The 24,690-nt window shown below is 34.1% G+C and overlaps 1 protein-coding gene and 2 non-coding genes across 3 annotated transcripts in view; 2 read left to right on the top strand and 1 right to left on the bottom strand.

Annotated features, from left to right (window-relative positions):
* The window catches only part of NGR-A17 (neuropeptide receptor A17), an 83,969-nt gene that overhangs the window by 40,781 nt on the left and 18,498 nt on the right, over positions 1 to 24,690 (top strand). The window lies entirely within an intron of this gene.
* TRNAH-GUG (transfer RNA histidin (anticodon GUG)) lies at positions 14,002 to 14,073 on the top strand. The gene has a single exon. It is a non-coding gene; the product is annotated as a tRNA-His (tRNA).
* Positions 24,172 to 24,243, bottom strand: TRNAH-GUG (transfer RNA histidin (anticodon GUG)). Its single transcript has one exon. It is a non-coding gene; the product is annotated as a tRNA-His (tRNA).

The following is a 24,690-nucleotide window of genomic DNA, read 5'->3' as shown; positions in this document are numbered from 1 at the left end:
TGAACCTTTGTAGGTAGGTAGTGTTAGTGTTAACAGAATTACACAAGTAACCACGCGCGACAAGAAAAGCGTCTATCTGTCTATCTTAATTCATGTGTGCTGTACCCTTACCATGAGTTTTCAAAACATCCCACAATTTTACGTTACATTTACTCAATCCATTATTCTGTTCCGTTTGCTAAAGTAGACTGAGTAAACGTAAGAATAAGAAAGTGCTAAAGTCTTTTTTCTTCCTCACATGTTAGCAAAAAAGAGAGACAAAACATAAAGAGCCATTTTGTCAATTTAGACATTTAATGTTACGTTACTGATACTATAGTTCTGATACAATCAGCTAGGGGCGCTGATTGGGAATTGTATGGGCAAATACGTAAACAAATACCAAAACATATTTATATATTTTTTTAGTTATTTGTCAAAACGTAATAACTCATGGTAAGGATACTGATGAGACGCGAGTGCAGGGTTAACTCGAGCGACAGCGCCTGAAGTCGCTTTGGCCTAAATTCATGGTTGAGATACCATAAGTAAGTATAATTACCATGATACTTAAACCAGAATACAGATTTAAAACCTTATTAACAAGCTGTTACTTACTTACTGAATGCCATGCAAAGAATTATATTTATACCTACTTGAAATATTAACCTAACCAGATAAATATTTTTGAAACCTGGTAACATAGATAAGTAAAGATTACTCACTCCTAACAAGAAAATGTAGCCAGTTTTTTTTGAGAATTAAAATAGTTGCGTAAAAAAGTTTTGCCACGTCTCCGTGCTAAAATGTCCCTAAAATATTTGAAATAATTATTTATTTAGTATGTAAATTACGTAGTATTAGTTATTTATTCGTAAATTTTCTCTAAAAATGTTTTTATTTTTCAAGAATTCAAAAAAATAACTTACTAATAAGCCGTTTGTGGCTTCATTCAATTTCAAGGCGGCGAAGTATCTTTATTATCTATGCCTGGTAACATGAAATTATTAATATTAATAATTACTTACGAAATAACATGCGTAGAAATATTTACGTCTAAAAACTTAATTCATACTTTTTTAATGACGAGGCCAAGCACTCTTATCGCTAAGAGCTTTGGCAAAGCGTATGATTTTAACGATAATTTACTTAACTTTGACTTAAAAGAACTTTGTGACAAACTTGGTCGTCGACTATCACTAACGATGGTTATGGATGTTAGAGCGCGTGGTGCGTACCTCTTAACGCCTTAGACTAGTAATTACTAGGTCTTTTGATCTTTTGATATATTTGTAGGTTCCGTATCTACCTGGTAAAAATAGAATTATTAGTATTTTATTTTGTCTATGAACCTTATTGAAGTTTGATATGAATTTAATTTAATAGTTCATGGCTAATTAGTTATTGGAATCACCAACGATATTCATCACATCCCTACATTTTGCAATTATATAGGGGATACAAAAATGCTTTATTTATGTAATGTTATAATAATAATCTTTTATTTCAGAATTAATATAAATATAATTATTATAAATATAAATTAATCACAAATGTCAACAAATAAAATGAATTTAAACATAAATAAAATAAAATAAATTAAAATAAAATGAAGTAAAATAAAATATAGTGTTAATAACTATTTTACTCACGACTATGTTAGTAAATTACACTATGGAGTTATGAAATGCAGATTTTTTGGAAATAAAATATCCAACCTGGTTACGGAACTCTTTACTATCGTTTGTCGTCATGCACTTTCCTTCTTATTATAGGTTAATATTAATAATAGTATCGTTTCTTTAGAAGTAATAAACGGGTATCACTAATAGCTGACATCGCTAATAAAAAGTGATTTATGGCGAACCCATATCCATCACATAGGACCTAAAATTGTGTCGGTGAGTTAAAAAAATAGAATACTTTTTGTGTGATTTTAGAAGAACGAGTTTTTAAAACAACATGCATGATTTTTTTTTATAATATAAGAGTAGCAGACGAGCATGCAGTCCACCTGATGGTAAGTGGCTACTGCCGCCCATGGACATCTGTAATCAACCCCAGATAGGATTAGATATTCCTACCTGAGGTCGGCCACTGATGCGCGGCTACCCCTGAGGACTAAGCTGGAACGCCTCGGAAAAGTCTGTCTCCCTTACCACACCCTTCAAAACGGAACACAGCAGCGCCTAACCCTGCTGTTATTAGGCAGAAATAGGTGTGGCGGTGGTGCCGCTGGAGTCGAACCACAAAGGGTTCTACCACCTTCAAAATGAATAAATCATATGAGTCTGTAAGCGCTTAATTTTTGATTAAAGCAACAATATACAATAAAGGACCCTGTAAGCACAGACTAGCAAACGCAATTAAAACATTTAGTTCAATTAATGCGAGGCACAAAGTTCAGGTGAGCTCCTAATTTGACGCAATACTAAATTTAAACTTTCACGGCGAGATTTAAACATTTAAGATGACATCATTTATGAAAGTCTGTTTTAATATTCAAAGGTAACGTCTCTTTCGTTTAATTAGAGGATTTCTTAATAGATTTCGTTAGCTTTTATAATTTTATTACACTTTTATGCCAGGTTTACTTACTCGCCGAGTAGAGACGAATAGGAGCCAATACTCATTTGGGTATACTTGGCACTCGCTACGACGCTCTTTCGTCTTCCGCGGGGGTGTTTTTCAGCACAAATGAAAATATTATGTCCTCATACGCAACGTTTACATACTCATTATTATTTAACTAGTTACTCGGCAAATTATTCGCGAGTATCTAAATCTGGCTTAACGATACACTTATAATATGTGGATATGAAAATGAAATAAGTATATTATTTACTTAATTTTAAGCGTAATAAATCGTAGGTATGAATTCATAAAATCATTTCGGATACGTAGGTCACAGGTGATCATAGATCTGTACTAGGAGTCTATTTCTACGATTACAAAGAGAACCGAAAAATTCTTCACAACGAATAATATGTACATAATAGAGCGAATCTGTATACACTCCACGTGACCCTATACAGAATCTATCAAATTGTTAAGTGATACAATAACGATGCCTATCGTACTGCTACATATATTGTGTTAGGACTCTGTTTTTATCTTCGTCTACGGTATCTACGAGAAGCGTAAAATTCTCATCACAGCGAATAATGTGTAATAGAGCCTCCGTATACGGTCCAGAGCGTTATCTTCGTACGATCTTGTACGGTTAATCTCGAATGTTTGCAACAATAGTAAATCCACCTGCTTTATCTGCTGGAGGCGCCATTCAGTCCATTCGTTGTATTGGCACTTGGCCAGATTGGAAGCTTTTTCACTAGGGTTTGTTCATAGGCTGTCTAAAGAGTGGTTTTTATCAGTTTTCATTGTTTGTTTAACTAGAGCAGTTTTAGCGTAGTAGAAAAAAACTGAGCTTTTTAACCGTTGGCCCAGGGTTCATACCTCTATTTACCGTACCTACCGTAAAAAGTTTTCAAAGGTATGTGAAGCTGAACATGCACTTCATGAGCGTAATGAATTATGGCTACAACCTTTTTCATTACAAGAAGGCTGCGGAGGTTTCACCTGCGTTTAACAGCAGTGCTCAAAAGAATTCTAGTGGAATGCTACACAGCCTAAAACATTTGTCAATAAAAGACTACTCTCAGACATAAGAGGGTTCAAACAAACTAATATTCTGTTCAGTTTTATAATACATAGTAATTATTAGAAACGTATAACATAAAAAATACAATTAAAAGTAACATCAAACGTCGTATAAAGTACTAAGAGACTCAACTTCTGCAAAATCTCAGACACTTGGAATATTCGATACAAACGCCACAATTCCCAGATTAACATTTCAATGCCGGACAAATGTATACAACCCGACAATGTGGCCAATCACGCCTCGGAATAGGGCGTTCGAGGGAAAATGTGGCTGTAAATATCATTCAGGTTCCCTTAGAAAATGGTTTTCCATTAATAATGGCATTTTAAGTTATTAGCTTTGGTGTGACTGCTTTATGATGATTTTTTGTGGTTCATTTTCGTATACACGCAGGTATAACTCAAGTACATAATTATTATGCTTAGAATACACACATAATCTTATATATAAAATTCTCGTGTCTCAATGTTAGCTACCGTACTCCTCCGAAACGGCTTTACCGATTTTCACCAAATTTTATATGCATATTCAGTAGGTCTGAGAATCGGCTACTATCTATTTTTCATACCCCTAAGTGATAAGGGTTGTTCACCCTTAACATTTTTTTTATTTATATGGCAACACAACGTTTGTCAGGTCAGCTAGTAAACATACAATGATAGTATAATATTACCACATAATGCAAATGCAAAATGGTATAAGCTGTTACGCCCATCAAATAAAAAAGTACTTAATTTATTCCGTCTTTTATGTTTAAAACTTATACCAACTCGAATACATGTATGTAGTAGTACATTAAATTATTTCTAATTCTTGATGCTTTAAGTCGACACAAACTAATTTGTACGCTTAAAAGTTATTAATATAACTTCACTATGAAGGTATTTTAATACCCTCCAGTAGAGTGAAAAGCGTAAAATAAATAGAAATACATTTCCTCTGAAAGATAGTGAGCTTTATTCTAAATGCAAAGCAACAAGTCTCATTTATTAGCTCTTTTCAGCTACCCAGCTTTCTTTGTACGAGAACAGTAATAAACCTCCAGTTGTGTCCTTTACATCTTTTATTTAAAGTGCCCAAGTTTGTTTAATTTGGTAGAGGCATCACCTAAAAGCCGTTGTTTATTTTAGGAAGAAGTAAGGTTTAATTAATTAAAATAATTTATATCTTTGGTAGAACCCATGTGTCAACCAAAGAGAAACTCATCGTGAATCAGTGTTACGCTGAAAGTGAGTGAATGAATGAAGGAATAGTCATCATACCTTTCTTATGAGTTATTCCTATTTTTATTAATACAAAAATGGCTACAGTATCAATATTGTATTTTATTACTTCTCTCTCTCTCTCTTTCATAATTTATATCTCTGGTAGAATCCATGTGTTAAACAAAGAGAAACTATATAAATTAGTGATGCGCTATGGAGTGCGTGAATGGATGAAGGAATAGTCATCATACCTTTCTTATGACTTATTCCTATTGTTATTTATACAAAAATGGTTACAGTATCAATTTTGTATTTTTATTACTACTCTCTCTCTCTTACCAATATGACCTTTGTAGGAAAGAACTTAGAACTAATCACATAGTTATTACACTCCTAATACTGCAGACCTAATACTCCGCGAACGAACTGTTGAAAAAACAACATTGACACCTCTATATAAAAAATATAAAATAATAACGAAGACAGTTCCATGTAGAAAAATACAGAGTCGACGATAATGCAAAAACAATTTAGAAGTTAACAGCTCGTTGAAAGTTCAAGATAGCGGAGTCGGGCCACGTCGCGAAATTGTCTACGAAGTTTAGTTGGCTTTTTTCGCAATTTCATCACCCGGAGGACTTTGTACAGTTTAAGACGAATGTCAAGTTAATAGTCGTCGCGGACTGGATGATTAGTGGGTGTCTTACTTCGTTATTTTACACGCATATTTAATACTGTGATGTAATTACTATCTTATATTGTGTGTCCGTTAATCCATGTGACTGTCTTACGTACGTTTACGTTTACTTCTAAAGGCTGCATCTTCTGAATCATATTCAGTAACGGGACTTCATTTTCTCAAACCTTAAAGTGATATTAATTTTAGAACATCCTAACAAACCTAGGATTTCCTAAGCAGCATTAAGAAGAGGATATGAACAATAAGGATTTTTTGGAAAATTAACTTAAGAATGATCTAAACCGGCAGTGCGTATTTCACCACACTTTTTATTCTTATGCTACATATACAAGCTTATTATATTATGTTAATGATATAAATTCAGAAAAGAGCCGCGAGCTATGGCTCGTTATATGAACACTGTTGCTATTACGAGAGTAGAAAAATACGAGTTTTTATAATACACATTGTTCTGAAGTTCTGTAGTTTGAAATAAACACGGCATTTTTTTGTTGATATCAAAGACCTGTTATTTGCTATTTGATACATAGCAGTGAATTCACATTGAATACACAAATCGGGCACGTACGGGTATTGTTTGTTTTGAATGAAAACAACTGTTTGTTTGATAACACTCAACAAAGAGTAAACTGTAAGCGAAGATAAAGATTTTTTTGAAAATGGCACCGTGTCTCGCTGAATGATTATAAATAATGTTTCATAAAAACAATATGGATAATTACAATAATATTTTTTTCATAATTAAAGTACATAATAAAATAATGAAAATAATAAATTCAAATATTACAAAAAATATACCGAATAAAGTTCTATATATTTATTCCGAGTATATTGAGTACTAGCATTTATTATAAAAACGAATACCCGATACATAAAAAATATAGCATATGGTCACTCCCTCATTTTAGACGAATCCAACGCCACCTCATATGTTAAAATCCATCAAGCCGTTTGGGCTGAAGGACATTCCAAAAAATATGATTAAAATGTTAACGTTAATTATTGTAAGCAAGGAATATGTTAGTGAAATGAAAATGCAAACAAGACATTACAACACAAACAGTATTGGCAAACTGAATCTCATTTCCGTAACATTTACGTTTGAGGAACTGTCAGCTTAAGAAATTCGGCCGGATATTAAAATGTTAATCTCGGGATTGTGGGCTTTAGATTATCTTCATGACGATGTGGTTTCTTTTAACACGCTTTTATTAGCTTGGGTTGTATGTATGTATGTATGTAAAATAGTAACGGAATCTTTAAACCAGATTTCTATCCACTTTGAACATTCAGGTTAATTCGAAATTTTGAAAAATTATCAAAAACCTATGACTATACACGATTTTAATAATTTTGTACCATTTTCCTTATCAACATCCTCAGGATTAACGATTTTCGAGGCGAGAGAAAGCGCCTTAGAGAAAGTTCACGCAAAGTTACTAGATTGATTTTTAGTTTTGAATAATATTAATGTTATTTCCCTATAACTCCAATGTACTGAAACATATCTATAATGCCATCTTGTAGAATTATTTTTAGGATTCCGTACTCAAAGGGTAAAACGAAACCCTCCGCTGTCTGTTCGTGAGTCACAGGGCTTTATCTCTTAAACTGTAATAGATAGACACTTGATTTTTTTTACATACCATGGCATAATGATGGTCGCTATAACAACAAATACTAAAAATTAGTAAAATAAATATGGTACAAAAAACTAAAAAACACGCTTTTATGATAAAATCAACTAAAAAGTAGAAAATAATTTTCAATCTAGCAATCAATTAAGGAACAGTAAATAGTATAATTGTGAAAAAAGCGTGGGGTGCTCCACTTATCAGTTTTCGAAAAGCACCCCACACTTTTTCCACAATTATTCTTTTTACTGTAAAAGCGTGTTTTTTTAGTTTTTTGAACTATATTTTTTAAATAAAAAATGAGATTAAGGTTTTAAATAGAGTGTTGATGAAAGGCTTATTCTTTGACACTCACTGCAGCTCTAAGGTCTTGATGGAATTTAACATAAGACAGACAGTCAGTGTTCTGACTTCGGACACCAGCATTGGCCTGTTTCACACGGCACCTGCTGTATTTCGTAGACCAGCTAGCGACTATGTTTAATCACTTGCGAATTCTTGTAAAACTAATTGAACGCATTAGGTTAAGTAAATTTGTAATGTTTATTTCGATGTAAAATATAAATAAATTAATAAATATGAGGTTTCTTCTTTTAATACAGGAGTAGCAGACGAGCAATCAGTTCATTTAATGGTTAATGGCTATCGCCGCCCAGACACGGCTGTAATCAACCCCGGATAAGATAATATTCCTACCTGAGGTCGGCCGGATATGTACCGCTATCCCTGAGGACTAAGGTGGAAAGCGGAAAAGTATGTCTGTATTTATCAAACCAGAACACAGCAGCGCTAACTCTGCTGTTATTAGGCAAAAATAGGTTTAGTACCACATGTCGAACCACAAAGGGTTCAATTCAAACCAATTCAATTCTAGTTGGATTCATCTAAATTGTATTGTGACTATTATATTAGTACATTTTCAAGTACTTTTGCAACAGAACATGTAATTATGACTCTTCAAGGGAATTTTCTTAGGAATATCAACAAGGAAATAAATCAGATAAATTATTTGAAAGATGAGAGTCGAATAACTTTGTTGGGCTTAAATTGATGGATGGCTTGTGAAATTGCAAAGCTGAGACGTTTATCCTCTCTGTTTGTATCTGTGGTACGTACTTCTAAGGAAATTAATTTTTTAGAAATATTATATTATATTATGAAATATTATATTATGTAGGAAGCGAACGTTGTAAGCATCAAATTAAAGAGATAAAGTCTGACTTGGGGAGTGACTTTGCGGGCCGAAATAGATCATACAAAAGCTTTACAAATTTTATCATATGGCAAAATATTTCAAATGAAAGGACTTGTTCTAGGTATATTAAAACTATTTTTGTTATAGAACTACAAAAGATCATTTGAAAATTATTTTACAGAGTTAAATTTGTACAGAACCTATTCCACAGGAGCTTACCTCACATTGGCCCTGATTTTTTATTACGGATATTTTGTAATTCTGTTGTCCTGGGGGTTGATTGCAGATATACATGGGTAGTAGCGGTCTCTACCACCCGGTGTCATTACTTTACGAGCACCATTTGCTACTTCTATAAAAAAGTAATAAAACATTGATTGTCACTTCCCGAAACGTTACAATCAAACATTTTAATAAAGATCATCTTGAACTGTTTTTCCGTTTCTAATTCCCCATTTCCATTCGTGTTCCCTTTCTCGTTAACTCCGCGTTTCTGGAGTATCGAGGAAATGTTTAAGTTGCTCTTAATTTTAATCCCGAGGGTGCTCGAAGCACCTTTGAAGTGTATTGGACCGATCGTGGCAATAATAAATCAACCTAGCGGGTATTAAAGTTTAGATTATCTCCTGTTAATCTATATGTGGGAGAATGCTTCATTTCATATATATAAATATTCCGTTTTTAAAATCACATGATATTAATTTCGAACTACCGCTCCGTATTAACAATTGGCTACCTGTATCATGGTATAAAAAAGGGGCGCGCAACTGTCAACAGATCAGAAGTTGTCCAATAGTGGGCACGGCACGGTGGTGCTCTGAACTGTTTGGTGTTTTGCTTGGGTGTTATTGTTACTATGGTGGCATTAACGCTTATTCGTTTAATTATTTTAACTATATTTTTATAAATATTGGTTAAATTAGTTGAATCGAAATACCATTGTAGATCTACCTACCGGCGCGCCCACATATATCTATCCTGTTAATCTATATATATGTTATCTAGGTGAAGTACACTATAGTAGAATTGAATTTGTAACCTGTAATTCTAATATAAAGTGAAAGAAAATTTAGAAACCTAATTTATAAGATCGAATGTTTGTAAGTACTTTATTAATTTTTTTATTTACTCTTTATTGACCATGTTACAAACAGTGTGGTACAAAAGGCGGACTTAATGCTAAATAGCATTTTCTCCCAGTCAACCTTAGGGATGTGCAGAAAAATTGAAGGCGGTACAACTATACTAAAAATGATAATAATAATAATAACTTTAAGTGCTTAAAATATTTATTTAAGACGCGAATATTCAAAGCTAAAGTATAACATATCCACCATCATTATGAATATATTGTTCATGTTTTCAATAACAGCGGGTCTTCCCTCAAAGTGAGGAGAGGAGATATTTTTTTTTTTTTTATAATATAGGAGTAGCAGACGAGCATGCAGTCCACCTGATGGTAAGTGGCTCCTGCCGCCCATGGACATCTGTAATCAACCCCAGATAGGATAGATATTCCTACCTGAGGTCGGCCACAGATGCGCCGCTACCCCAGAGGAATAAGCTGGAACGCCTCGGAAAAGTTTGTCTCCCTTACCACACCCTTCAAAACGGAACACAGCAGCGCGTAACACTGCTGTTATTAGGTAGAAATAGGTATGGCGGTGGTACCGCCGGAGTCGAACTACAAAGGGTTCTACCACCTCCATAATGTCATAATATACCGCGATGGCAAGTGTGAATTGATGTAGTACACACACATTTACCTTTTTTGAAAAATTCTTAGGCGTATAGGTTTCCTCACGATGTTCTTCGATGATGATTTACCTTCATGTGTATATCATGTAATAAATAAATAATAATACGCCGATATATAGGGTGGCGCAAAATTAATCACCCTATTTAAAGTAAATATAAAGGTAAAGATTTAGATTGATAAGGTAATAGAAGAGATAAAGGTAAAGATTTCTATTACTCAAAATCACTTTTTTATTTTGTGCAAAAGTTATTCAAAAACAAAATAGGGTGATTAATTTTGCGCCACCCTCTATTTGAAAATCGGAACTTCGTGGCCTGACGAGGTGATGTCATCTCGTACACGAACCTGGGATTCCCTGATTGAGAGTCCACGTTTCAGCCACTAGACTATCATTGCATTACAAAACTATTACATTACAACGTAACATTTATTTACAAAAAAGTCTTTTACAAGTACAGTAAATTTACAGGTAATATTCGTTTCACACAAAGATCTCTAGTTTAAGAGCCCGTAGGGTGTAAATGGGGCACGTTTTCCTTTGCATATCTTAGCGATTTCATTACAGATTAACGTCATGGAATCCTTGAGACTGGAATGAGGTACGGAGCTCAAATGTTGTGATTTTACTGCCAGTATTTATACGCTCCATTTGGTTTTCTCATTGTACTGATTTATAATCTTCAGATTTAGAAATTAATTTTGACTTGCTTAAATAGGAAAGATAATATTGTGAAGAAAACTGGGAGCTATTGTTTAAGTTTTCACAGTATTCCAATATACACTTGGCCCGCGGTGGTGGTGTGTACTCCTTTCGGACGACCCGTACCCTGTGATACAAAGGGTGCCGATGTCCGAATGAAAACCTTTTCGTAAATTTTCCAAAACTGGTATGATTGTTTCCTAGTTGACCACATTTTTGAGCAGTTGACCACATTGGTCACCCTCCCACTATGTAACTACTTGCTATAAACTGTATATATTCGTTTTGATATAAATATTTTATACGGACTAAATTTGACTTACCAAAAGAGGTTTTAGCAACGCCTGTTGACTGAATGTAAATAATGCTTCTGGAAGCTTAGGAACTGGGAACAAAGCACCACCCCTCACAGTTATATGCAAATACAAACGAGAATGTTTCCAGCACGTTCCTGAATAAATCCGACGGAATAATTTGACTTATCGCTGGTTCCGTGTTGTAAAAATAAAACTATTTCTTCAACAAAGTTACAACTTTTTGTCGCGCTTAAAATCCCACTGAAACGTCAGGAGGCGTTCTTTTTATTTTTTATGCTAAATCGTAAAGTCGTCGAGCCAGTGTTTATATAAAAGTGAACTTATTATTATAAAAATAACACATCATGAAAATAACACAAAATAATATAATACTAAACTAAAATAATTTGAATAGTTTTCTAATGGATTTACCGTACTAGCTGTACACCTGTGATTGTGACGCCATTTGTATAAATAGATGTAATTTACCTCAGTTATCACGTGCTGCATTGAACACCTTAAATGTGCTAGATGCAAAGGTTCTGGGTTTTATCCCTGGTTAGACGAAAAACGAAATAATAAAAGATGTTTGAGACGTGCACGAAAGGTGTTAGAATTTTTGTGGTTTGCTGTGACATGGACAATGGACTGTCAGAATTATTGAAAATTCTCGTTTATTTGTGGAACAAAGAATGTTTTTAACTTTTAAGTACATATCATGCTACATGTACTCCAACAACTTTTTGAAACCCAATTATAGTGGACGTTATTAGGACCCATTACAAGATATTACATCCACAATAAAGTTTATTTTATTTGAACATATTATTGATAATCCCCCTTTGATTGTACTACCTACTCGTACATCTAACTTTTAATGATACCTTATAGTCGTGTGGTCAATCACTTCTACTATTCATCAATAAATAGAGACCACATGGCTTATAGCAAGAGCATACGCCTCAACTGATTCAGTGATTAGAATGTGAAGTGCGTGGATTGAACATGTTACCTGCAAGAAAGCCAATTGAAAAGCAAATTGGCCTAACATCGTACAGAATTGAATGGGCCTTCGCTTCAAGTCTTGAATAACGTATTGAGCCAAAAGCTTGTTCATTCGTCGAAATGGATTTGCTGTCACTCATATTGACTTCTATTTTGTGTCCTCTTATTCGCTTCATTGAGGATTTATTTATACGTTCATGTAGATTTGTTGATGTGTATTTTGCATGTTATAGATTGTAATTTGTTGAAGTGATATCAAAGGTTAAGATTAGCAAGAGCATACGCCTCAACTGATCCAGTGATTAGAATGTGAAGTGCGTAGATTGAACATGTTACCTGCAAGAAAGCCAATTGAAAAGCAAATTGGCCCAACATTTCGTACAGAATTGAATAGGCCTTCGCTTCAAGTCTTGAATAACGTATTGAGCCAAAAGCTTGTTCATTCGTCGAGAATGGATTTGCTGTCACTCATATTGACTTCTATCTTGTGTCCTCTTATTCGCTTCATTGAGGATTTATTTATACGTTCATGTAGATTTGTTGATGTGTATTTTACATGTTATAGATTGTAATTTGTTGAAGTGATATCAAAGGTTAAGATTAGCTAGAGCATACGCCTCAACTGATCCAGTGATTAGAATATGAATTGCGTGGATTGAACATGTTACCTGCAAGAAAGCCAATTGAAAAGCAAATTGGCCTAACATCGTACAGAATTGAATGGGCCTTCGCTTCAAGTCTTGAAGAACGTATTGAGCCGAAAGCTTGTTCATTCGTCGAGAATGGATTTGCTGTCACTCACATTGACTTCTATTTTGTGTCCTCTTATTCGCTTCATTGAGGATTTATACGCTTATGTAGATTTTGTTATGTGTGTTTTTTATCGATTGAAATCTATTGAAGTGTATATTGATTTGTAGGTTTTAGAACCTGATTGTACGTAACAACTAATTTCAGCAGTTCTTCTGCTTTGATGAAATGACGTGGATTCCAGTCGACTTATATATGGAGCGGCTGTCTTACTCAGCTTCAGATAGAGCTGGCAGCATTAACAACTTAGGAAAGAGGTATCATTCCAAAATTGAATTCATTGATGAGAAAACTATTTATTGCATAAACTCATCGTTGAGTAATGCGAATATCGATAAAGCATAAGAGCAGTTCAGAACATTCCAGCTTTTCGGAACAGTTCGGATATTCGGAACAAGTCAGATTTCGGAGCACTCTAGCTCTGAAAATAAATGCAATTCGGAACACGGCTCATTTATAACGGTTCCCGAGTTGACTTTTATCGCGGGATTGGTCTCTACGACTATTATTAATGATTTTTATACATACTTCACTTAATATTTCAGTACCCTTAGTATGAGTTTTTACGTTTTGACAAAAATGACTGTTTTGGTATTTGTTTACGTATTTTCCATATATTTCCAATCAGTTCTGATACAATCCGCTGGGGGCGTTTTTCGTGTATCTTTAAAATGAGTACAGATTTGTATTAAACATTGGAATCTTAGGTTAATATTTTGACACTAACAATAATACACCAAACATGTTGATTACAGGATAATTAATTAAATTTGATTAATTAATTACGTTTGTTTCAAACATCCATACATTATTAGTGCGTAGAGTGTAGTACACTACACTGAACTACACAGTCCTACGAACATCCAAAGTTATTGTTCCGAAAAAATAAAATGTGTTGATAAAAATATGCAAATAAAAGTAATTGATTGTACACCAATTGGTTCCAGTTTCGGTTCGTTAGCACACGATGTTCGTTTTGTAACGAGTTTTTCAATAACTTTCACAATTTATCTTATCATTCGAAATTTCGGTCCCTCTCTCACCCGCTCCGGTAGCCGTGATCGTCTAGTGGTTAGGACCCTACGTTGTGGCCGTAGTAACCCAGGTTCGAATCCTGGTCACGGCAGCGAAAGCTGTCTCGGCGGAGCCTCTTTTTGTATTTTAAAAATATGTATAAAGATTGTATTTGAATAAACCTCTATATCTAATCAAATCATTGGATAAACATAGATTTGTTTAATTGTTCTCATCACATTCTTCCTAGTAGGTAATTTATTCTCATACTTCTTAAAAATATGAAAATATACATATACCATATCATTCTATTAAAAGTCGTGTGAATGTTCATAATATTAATGCAGGTAATTATATTATTTATTTACTCCCTTTTATTTAAGAAACGGGCAAAATAAACCACGCCTTAAAGAGGCACATATCAAAAAAGTTTTTACAAAAATTATTTGAGAAAAACAAACTATAAATATCACTTTGTACCTGCTTAAAGCTCTCGTTTAAAGTTCACTATAACTAATCCTTTAGCCTCTAAGCGGATTAAATTAACTAAGATAGCTCGTTGAAGACACAAAGCGTCAGTAAGTAGGTATCCTATCTCCTACGAGACGAAGCTATTTTAATTCCTGTTCAAAGAGCTCTCAACTCGGTTCCCGAGGAACTGGTGCATACTGAAACTTCACATTTAACTTAGTTTCAAGACTGAACTGACCTTTGGATTGACTAATCAGGTTTGCTGCCACTTTTGTTACTTTCCTCTTAAAGTGTAATCTAATTTCCTATTCGGTCGGTAGTTAGAAAGTTTGTGAAAAATCTGCTACGTATTAAGTGATCACTGTCGCCCATTGATAAGTCGAACTAACCTTAACCAAAAGATGCAAACCAGTTTAAAATTATATAAAAGTGCCTTACATTTATTTATTTATTTTATTTATTTATTTACTCATATCTTACATCTAACATTACAGGGTTGCCTAATACGTTAGTGTACTTCACCTCAACCAGTTACAAATCTCCGATACGATTATATATTATTAAATTTAAAATAATTACAAATTAAAGCAATTACAAAACCAAATTAAATCCAATGAAATGCTTATTTACTTCTGCTAATCAGCAATGGTCCGCTACTCACGGTCAAGCATTACTCGAGCTGCTGCATTCGCTGGCTGCTAGTCTCATAGCCTAATTACTAACAATATGATAATACATTATACTTTAGCTTAATTTAGACTACAGTGTTGAAAATGTTCAATCGGATATAAGGCGTGCCAATTTAGTTTTCCAGGATAACAACGTATCTGTAGCCGTACTCAGATAGTACTACAATCTCATTTAAGCCTATTAACATTAAGCGTAAATTGAATATAAAGCGTAAATTGAAATAGTAACCTGTTATTTAATTCCCTAAAACAACCTTTCAACCTTATCATCAGGTTTAGTTATATAAATGTTTGGTGTTCCTAAGAATGATACAGTAAATACAAAGCGTGATAAAGGTCCAGTGTAGATTAATGGATTAATATATCGGCCGTCTGGCACAAATGGACAGAACGGGACATTTTTCAAGCGAACGCTGTCACGTTCTTACGGGACACGCCGTATTGGGTCCTTGATAGCGACGTTTTTTGTAAATGGCCGAATCTAAGATACTAATCCCTTTGTTTTCTCAATGTCCAAAGTCCCATTTAATTTCTAACTAATATTCCAATGTCCTCTAATATTTCGAAATTTTGTGAGTTAGAAACGAATTAACATGGGCTTTTTTTAAGAAAAACTAGCATAAGAAAATATACGTTTCTAATAATCTTTATAAAAGTCTACCAAATTACATTAAACTAGGCGATGCTCTACTTATATTTATACTTTGAATAGTGAAAGAAAATATCGTCCGAAAACCTTAACGTCTAAAAATAAATATCTATAAATAAAATCTTCAGACAGAAGCTCTGTTCTATATGGAGTTGGTTACGGAAGTTTATGAGTACAATGATGACAATGATGTATAGTGATGGAGCCACGGTATACAGTCACAAGAGCATTCATTTGCCACTACAATCTTACACGACACATGACCTTAACTTAGCTCAGCAGTAGGATGTCTTGAAGACGAAACTAAATTACATTTAGATACAAACGTCAAGCCGTCGAATCGAATCAGATATCACTACCTGGCCCTTAATCAACGGTATGTGGCCCGGATTATCTCCCGTCTTAATTGGCTCACGAATTGGAACCGTAATTAAATACCACAGGGCCACCGAGGACTCACACGAAATAAGCCTCTATGAAGTTAAGAATTAGAGTGGGTTCGGTGTCACAGATAATAAGTGTGTGTAAAAAAGGACAGGTCTGTCCGTGCATGATTGGATCCACTTGATAGATAGCGTTCTACTAATTGAAGCAAAACAACACGCTCCTAACAACAGAGGATAGAAAATGCTGTGTATAGATTTCAATTACAACGCCGCTTTTGTTGTGTTATCATTAATTTTGCTGTTGTTGTGGTTTTTTTCAGTATGATCGTAATGCCTTGTTAAGTTTAGCATCGACGCATTGACGTTTTGCAGTAATTATGTTAGAAGCATAAGAACCTGACATATAAATAATGTTATAATGTCATATAAATTTTCTGACCATAGGGGCTGCTGGAAGAAATTCCAGGTTGGAATAAGTAGTCCTTTGCACTACATTTCTTTTTAATGCTCCATTTCTTTGTCTGTGAACACAAATTTGTAAAATGAATAAATAAAATAAATAAACCTTTTTGCCATAGCTCTACTTTTTACTTTCCATTACTGGGCACAACTTTCTTGTCAACCTCAAAAATTGTCTCAATGTGGACTCTGTAGAAAAGGAAGATACGAATAAGTGGCCATCGTGTATTGGATGTTTTTATACAACCCAAAAATCTCACGCAAGGCTTAAGACCTACTGTTCCTACTGACCTGTTCCGGTTGTGACCTACGACTGGGTTCGAAGTGTACACACAAAATTAGGTATGACAGTGGTGTCGCCACAGTAGAAGCACATTTAAACTTAAGAAACTGTGCTCTTGTCCAACACCACATGTTATGTTCCCCTAAACATAATAGTTTATGCATAATCATTATATAACTTCCAACTTGTAACATAATATATACATAAATGAAGTCCAATCTACGCAGCTATCCAATATACAATAATTAAGCCTCTATATCCATCTGTATTTGACCTGCCATTGCATATTCAACGCTCGTGTGATCTATTTACGTTGATTGCGGTTCATACAAAACAAACTTGGTTACAAGTTGTAAGTCGAATTGAGTCTGAACTTGTTGAGGCATGTGGGTACGGCAAATATTGATCGAGTTAACACTATGTTCGTCACAGATAGGATCACAAACTTCATTTTCCTCGTGTCATAATGAGTAAGCCTTTGGGTCGCTCTCTACCTTTGTGTTGGTACCTTGATTGCTTGTGGGGAGGATTGCTTATTTTGAAAAAGTAAACCAGCATACTCCATGTGTAGTGTTAATTAACGTTCATGGATTATAATCCTTATATTCCTGCTTATATTAATAACATAAAATATTTTCTTGGTCCAATTTACAACTTTTATTATACCCGCGTAAAATCAAGACTCGCGCCAAGCGCGTTCTTTTCTTATTTTATGCTAATGCACACAATCTATAACCCATACAGCCTGTGACTATATAATTGGGCACTTATTATTATGAAAATAACTCAAAATAATTAATTAAAATAACACTATAATTAAATAATTAGAATATATTGCTAACAATATATATTATATTATCTTTATAGAATAACATATAGAATATACTATTGCTTTAAGACGGAAATGGATTTGGCTGTAACACTGCAAGCCTAAAGAAGTATACCGTTGCTTACTACCTATTTTAATATTATACTACTCACTATTTGAACGGTGGTAGATTATAAATTATAATTTAATATTAGCAGGTTATTAGCAACTCATGACAGTTCGTACTCTATTGATAGAGATGTTTTCACTTAAACATTAAATATTAATTTTATGTACCTACTTCCATTGCATTTTACTAATTCATTCGTTCACAATTCTGGAATGAGGGGGATTATGAGGGATTCAAATAATATTCCAAATGGAACGCATTATAATTTTCATTAATGTACTTAATCCAGTAATACCCAGTTTTAACTGGCCATTTTCATATCTCACAGCGGGGCACGTATCTCTCTTAACTATTGTTGAGAACCTGAAGCATGCAGGTTTGAAGAAGCTATATGTTCAAAGCTTGTTGAATAATTAATGATCAAAGAAACTTACCGAGTGAAGTTTGATGTTAATTATACGAACAGCTTCGTTGGAGCGATTTATTATTAAGATGTTTAGCAATTTAATTTTATACAATGATTGTAGTGTGTGGACTTTAATGTGTCTTCCGAAGCATCAAGTCACAAATTTAGCTAGTAGTGGTCGCATCATCATCACTCCTAACAAAGCTGGTTATGATATACACAAGCCGGCTTACAATTTGTTTCATTGAATAAGTTTGTACACAAACTAATCGCAATACACAAAGTAAACCATATGGTTTGGATGTGGGAAGTACCTACCATCACCACATTTTCTAACGTGGAGCAGTTCTTGCATTACAGTGCTAGGGTAGTGACGCCGGAATGACTTACGTACAAGGCGAACATTTTAGTCCTCTGAAGTAAGTATTAATAACTTGGGTAAAAAATCTCTCGCTGAAAATAAATCTTCAATGCCTGACTTATAGATCAAATCACAGGAAAATCCCCAAATTGTTCGGTCTGATAGAAAGCCCTTATAAAATGATCTCTACTCTCGCTTACTATAAGCCGTCAACAGTATAGGTGGGAAATATCGGGAACCGCAATTTTCTTTTCAGGTCGGGATAATAGAATTGATGGCGGGACGGGGAGCGGTTTGTGGACAGCGGGGGTGCGACGCTATATAGAAAGAGGATTATTAGTTCTGTTGATGTAATAATGGTTATAATGTGAGGAGTCGTTCTAAGAAGTTTTAACGTTGTTGTATGTATGTCTACACTAATATTATAAAGAGGAAAACTTTGTTTGTTTGTTTGTAATGAATAGGCTCAAAAACAAATGAATCGATTTTAAAAATTCTTTCACCATTCGTAAGCTACATTATCTACGAGTAACACTGGCTATATTTTATGAATATATTTCATAAATAGATTTTGAGGCGGTACAAAGTTTGCCGGGTCAGCTAGTAATTAATATACACTGCGATTCCGATCAGGTAGTATTTTAAAAACTATAACAAAAAAATTGAAAATACCATCGTAGATATATACAAACAAATATATTTCACTTAATTTCTAAATGAAGTCCTTCTGCATGAAGCCTCGGTGTAACAACGCAATTGTAATCAGCTTTGGGTAACATATTTTTTCTATATAGAATCATAGGTTAGTAAAGATACTTCGCCGCCTTGAAATTGAATGAAGCCACAAACAGCTTATTTTAGCAAATTCTTTTTTTGAATCCTTGACAAATAAAATCATTTTTAGAGAAAATTTACAAATAAATAACTAATTTACGTAATAATTACGTAATTTACGTAATAAATAAATAATTATTTCAAATATTTTAGGGACATTTTAGCACGGAGACGTGGCAAAACTTTTTTACGCAACTATTTCAATTCTCAAAACTGGGTACTTTTTCCTGTTAGGTGTGAGTAATCTTTACTAATCTATGTATAGAATTGATTACAGATATCTATGGACGGCAGTGACTACTTAACATCAAGTGGACGGTATGCTCATTAGCTAGAATCAGAAAATAATTTCAAGAATGTAAAAAATATAATATAAATTAATATTTGAATTATTTATTTATTACGCATTTTTTAATTAAGTAACATAATTATATATAATCTATCTATCTATTTACAAACTAAAAATATAAATTAATAATATTAATTATTTCCAAAATGGAAAGGTTTCTTTTGTCCTCGTTAAGACAACAAAAGAAACAGTGTTCAAGAAATTTTCCTTCAACGTTACCGAAGTGACAATTAAGACCAACAATGAGAACCAAGTGTGGATCTATATGAAAGACTATTAGTGGAAGTATTTTATTTTATATCAATCTGCCGCCGTCAGCCAACAACCTCACTTCAGAGTTCGAGACCCGACATCGCGAGAAGGGATTTGTCGGTTCATTTGTCTCCGTCCCCGCCGTCCCCTTCGGATCCGAAAAGATCCGTTAACGTGTCCTAATTCCGGTCTACAATTACTTATGTGGGTCACATTTATTTAATCTTTGAGAGCTTATGAATACTCACGTCATCATATTTTTTATTTGCTTTTTACGGAATCGAAGTAATTATTGAATATGTAGTCTATCTTTTAATATGTGACCACTGCCACATCCGGACATCTATAGTCATCCCTAGATTAAATTTGAGTCGTATCTGATGTCAGTTACAGATTCATTACTACCCTTGAAAAACTTCAATGGTTTACCTTGTACTGTCTCTCACATTCACAACTTTCAAATTAGAACACAACAGTTTTATTCTTAACACTGCTGTTATTAGGTGTGCCAGTGTTAGGCCACGAAGGGCTCTATCGACTATAAACATATTCGGAATATATTTAAAGGATCCTTTAGCTCTCTACTATCTCTTATCTTAATGAACGTAAAATATTTGGTTTTGTTGAAAGCAGTGGTTAGCAAATATCAGTAATCCGCTAATTATATTAAGTGAAGCGTGAAAATTAATTAGCAATTAGCAATTTCGTTTGTGAAACTTTCCTCCAATTATCAAAATTCCCGACCTCCATTGTCCGCATCCCGATTTTAAATTCAATTCGTTGTTTTAATCGTGTGTTTTATCACAAGCGAAATAAGACAAGCTTTATATGGTAGATGACGTTTTAAAGGATTTATATATATATATTTTTATAATATAGGAGTAGCAGACGAGCTGACGAGCATGCAGTCCACCTGATGATAAGTGGCTACTGCCGCCCTATTATAGCCGCTATATTATATTAGATATTCCTACCTGAGGTCGGCGACAGATGCACCGCTACCCCTGAGGAATAAGTTGGAACGCCTCGGAAAAGTCTGTCTCCCTTACCACACCCTTCGAACCGGAACACAGCAGCGCCTAACACTGCTGTTATTAGGTAGAAATAGGTGTGGCGGTGGTGCCGCCGGAGTCGAACCACAAAGGGTTCTACCACCTTCATAAGCTACCTTTACGGAGCTACTTAATTTTAAGTAACTAAATTTGTACAGATTACTGGAATCTACTTAGTTCTATTATTCTAATGATTGTTAAATTGCAAGATATCGAACGTCAGAGACTACGGGATTTTAAATTTCTCTATCAATCGGATACTACTATAATTATTGTTACAGTCAAGAGAAAATCACTGTCGTACCTCATATGAGAATTCCCAATGGTTTATCTGTAATTCACACTAGTTTGAATACAAATATTCAGGCCCCCAGAATACAAAAAAAAACATAGTACTAAGCTTAAGCACTAAGGCATTATTTCAATCTGCCTAGCGACGCACTTCTCTTTTAATCATCAAACACTTTTTTATTTCATAAATGAGTACATCGGTCAGTTATAATCCTCTTTATGAACCACGACCTTTTGCCCGCGGCTTCGCTCTCGTTACGAAGTAATATTTTCATCCCCTATTTTATCCCCTTGGGGGTAGAATTGATCAAAATCCTTTCTTAACGGATGCCTAAGTCATAACATCTACCTGCATGCCAAATTTCAGCCCGATCCGTCCAGTGGTTTGGGCTGTGCGTTGATAGATCACTATGTCAGTCAGTCACTTTTGAGTTAACTGTCACTTTAATTCAAAAGTGACTGACTGACATAGTGACTACGATTAGTTGATCAATACCCGGTCGTGGCCACAGATACCTCCCTAAAATAATGATTTGAATATTTCGCCGCCTGTTCGCTGTCTGTTTAATAATTGACTGGAATGGAAACGAATTGAATGCGTTACTGGAAATTATTTCTAATTTGCGCGGAATCATTATAATCATTCCGGATTTTCTGTACATTATGTATTAAATATTTGGCTGATATTTCTCTTTCAGTACTGTTTAGTAGGAGTCCTGTTTTAGCCCCTGACGTAAGTATAAGTATAAGTATCATTTGGAGATTTAGCTTCTTTCGATTTTAGGATGACTTGATCAAGAGTATATATAGAGTCTTTTATAGATAGTCAGTACTTTTCTAGTTAGAGACGGACATGTTCTAATAATTTTAATTTTTATTGTATTCAAACAGTTATGTTTAATATTGTTTCAATTTTTGCAACCATATTGTCTAAAAACATTAACTATATTTCATAACTGTTACATTTTTCAGAAAGCAATTAATTATATTTTTATTTATACACAAATTGCTCGTTTTAAGTTTCAATATTACGTATTCTATGCTAAAAAGGGTTATTTTATAAATTTTGCTCAACAAAACCTTCGCGATCCCTTTTCTGAAAGGTAAAAGGGTTTAACGTATAAACTAAGGCATGAATATGTGGTTTCTTTGTGTAGTAATTGGATTTTTGTATTTTCCTCTTCATTGAATTTGATACTTGATGAAACAGGTATTTTGCAAGAACGCTTATTGAAATATAATTATTTTTAGCCTATAAATCGTTAATTACTTATTGTCCCACAGTCTTTCACCTTATATATAAAATTCTCGTGTCACAATGTTAGTTACGGTACTCCTTCGAAACGGCTTTACCGATTTTCACCAAATTTTATATGCATATTCAGTAGGTCTGAGAGTCGGCTACGGCTCCGTCTGTTTTTTATACGCCTAAGTGACAATCCTTTGTTCACCCTTAACATTTTTTTATTTATATGGCAATACAACGTTTGCCGGGTCAGCTAGTAACCTATAAAATACAACCTATTTATACGGTATAATAGAAATAATATGTTGTCATGTATTTGTTTAACAATCGAAATGAATATTTAAGTAGCAATTCTCATAATGTTCCTCATAGTTTTGCATATAAATGCCCGATGCATAATTAGCATGTTTGCTTTGTATTATTAATAATATTTCGACTTATATTTTAACGACGTGAACCATATTGTATTCAAAATATGTTCACGATTATAACATTACCATTATGAAAGGTGGTAAAATCCGCTTGAATCAACTGGGGAGGCACTTATTTCTGCGTTTCATTGGAAGGGTTTGGATTCCGGCTATTTTTTTTAAAGATTAAACATTTATTGAAACAGTAAACATTTTGACAATTTTCATTCGTAAACAACTGCAATAGTAAGAACTGTGTCGCAGCCGATTACGCCCCCTCTGACCACGAAGGAAGTTAGTTCCAAAAGCTATACAATACGGATAATTATAATCTAGGTAAATATTCTATAACATGTATTACATTTCTAGAAATTGATACTTTACTAATACTGTTAGGATATACATATGAACACACTATACGGACCATCGTAGTCCTCAGGAATGTCAACGCATCAACAAAACGCAGGTAGAACCTTCTAGAAGGTTCTAGGACGGATGGAGTGGGTGACAGATGTATATGGGCAGCAATTACAACTTGCCTTGGATTGCAAGCGATTTTGCTACTCCAATCTTTGAAAAATATTTTCATGTCAGGCAAAATATATCTAAACGAAATAAAAATAACAAACTTAAGTTATGAACACAAATTGGTTACATGTCCACAATCATTTCATATCTAATTCAAAAAACGGAATTCTGTACCGCTACGTACTGTAGAATTACGAAATAATATACCTAGCTCTGATTTTCCAAATCCGTTTTCCCGTGTAATCTTTAAAGAGAATATCTATTTACTCTGCCAACGTTATCGAGCAAAAATAATGATGTGATGTGACATTCCGCGCCGAAATAAGCTCGGGGCCTCGTTATCAAAGAGCCTAAAAATATTATTTTAAGAAAATGTTTTCATTACCTATCTTTTTACGCGTATGTTTACTGTTTACGTTAAAATTTAAATGAAACAGTGCCTCACAGATTATCAAAAGTATAATGAAATGTAAATATATACATTTTTTGATCATAAATGTAAATACAACAACAATTATTTATACACATAAGTATTTATAAAGCACTAAAAATTAATAGTTATTACTAATACAAATAAAAAAGAAGCTCCGCCGAGACAGCTTTCGCTGCCGTGACCAGGATTCGAACCTGGGTTACTACGGCCACAACGTAGGGTCCTAACCACTAGACGATCACGGCTATCGGAGCGGTTACGGAGTGATTGAAATTGCTCTACATTATAAAGAGACTTGACACTTTCACTATTATAATGGGCAATCGTCGCGTGCTGGCAACGTTACACCAAGATGGTTATGAAATATAATTTTCACTCTCGAAATAAAATAACTTAACGATGTTAGTAAAACTTGCTATACCTGCCTCCGAACGACTACGCTATTCGAAGGTAATAAAAACCAGCAAGGCAGCATCAACTTACCTATTTCTACCTAAAAACAACAATGTTAACCGTTGCTGTATTCTGGTCTGAAGAAGTAGTTCAAACTTAGTTCTCTAAAATAGACAAATGTGGCTATCCTTAGTTACGACTTTAATAATATCTGGGTTTGTCGCCACCGCATTGGAACACTAATGTGTTGAGAACGACAACACGACAATAAAGTAATTAAGTTGTAAAGTAACAAAATA

The sequence above is a fragment of the Epargyreus clarus genome, unplaced genomic scaffold (assembly GCF_041222505.1).
Source record: "Epargyreus clarus isolate Ecla_fem2 unplaced genomic scaffold, WU_Ecla_fem_2.2 ptg000003l, whole genome shotgun sequence".
In the NCBI taxonomy this organism is placed as follows: domain Eukaryota; kingdom Metazoa; phylum Arthropoda; class Insecta; order Lepidoptera; family Hesperiidae; genus Epargyreus; species Epargyreus clarus.
This window is presented reverse-complemented; position numbering and strand designations above follow the sequence as displayed.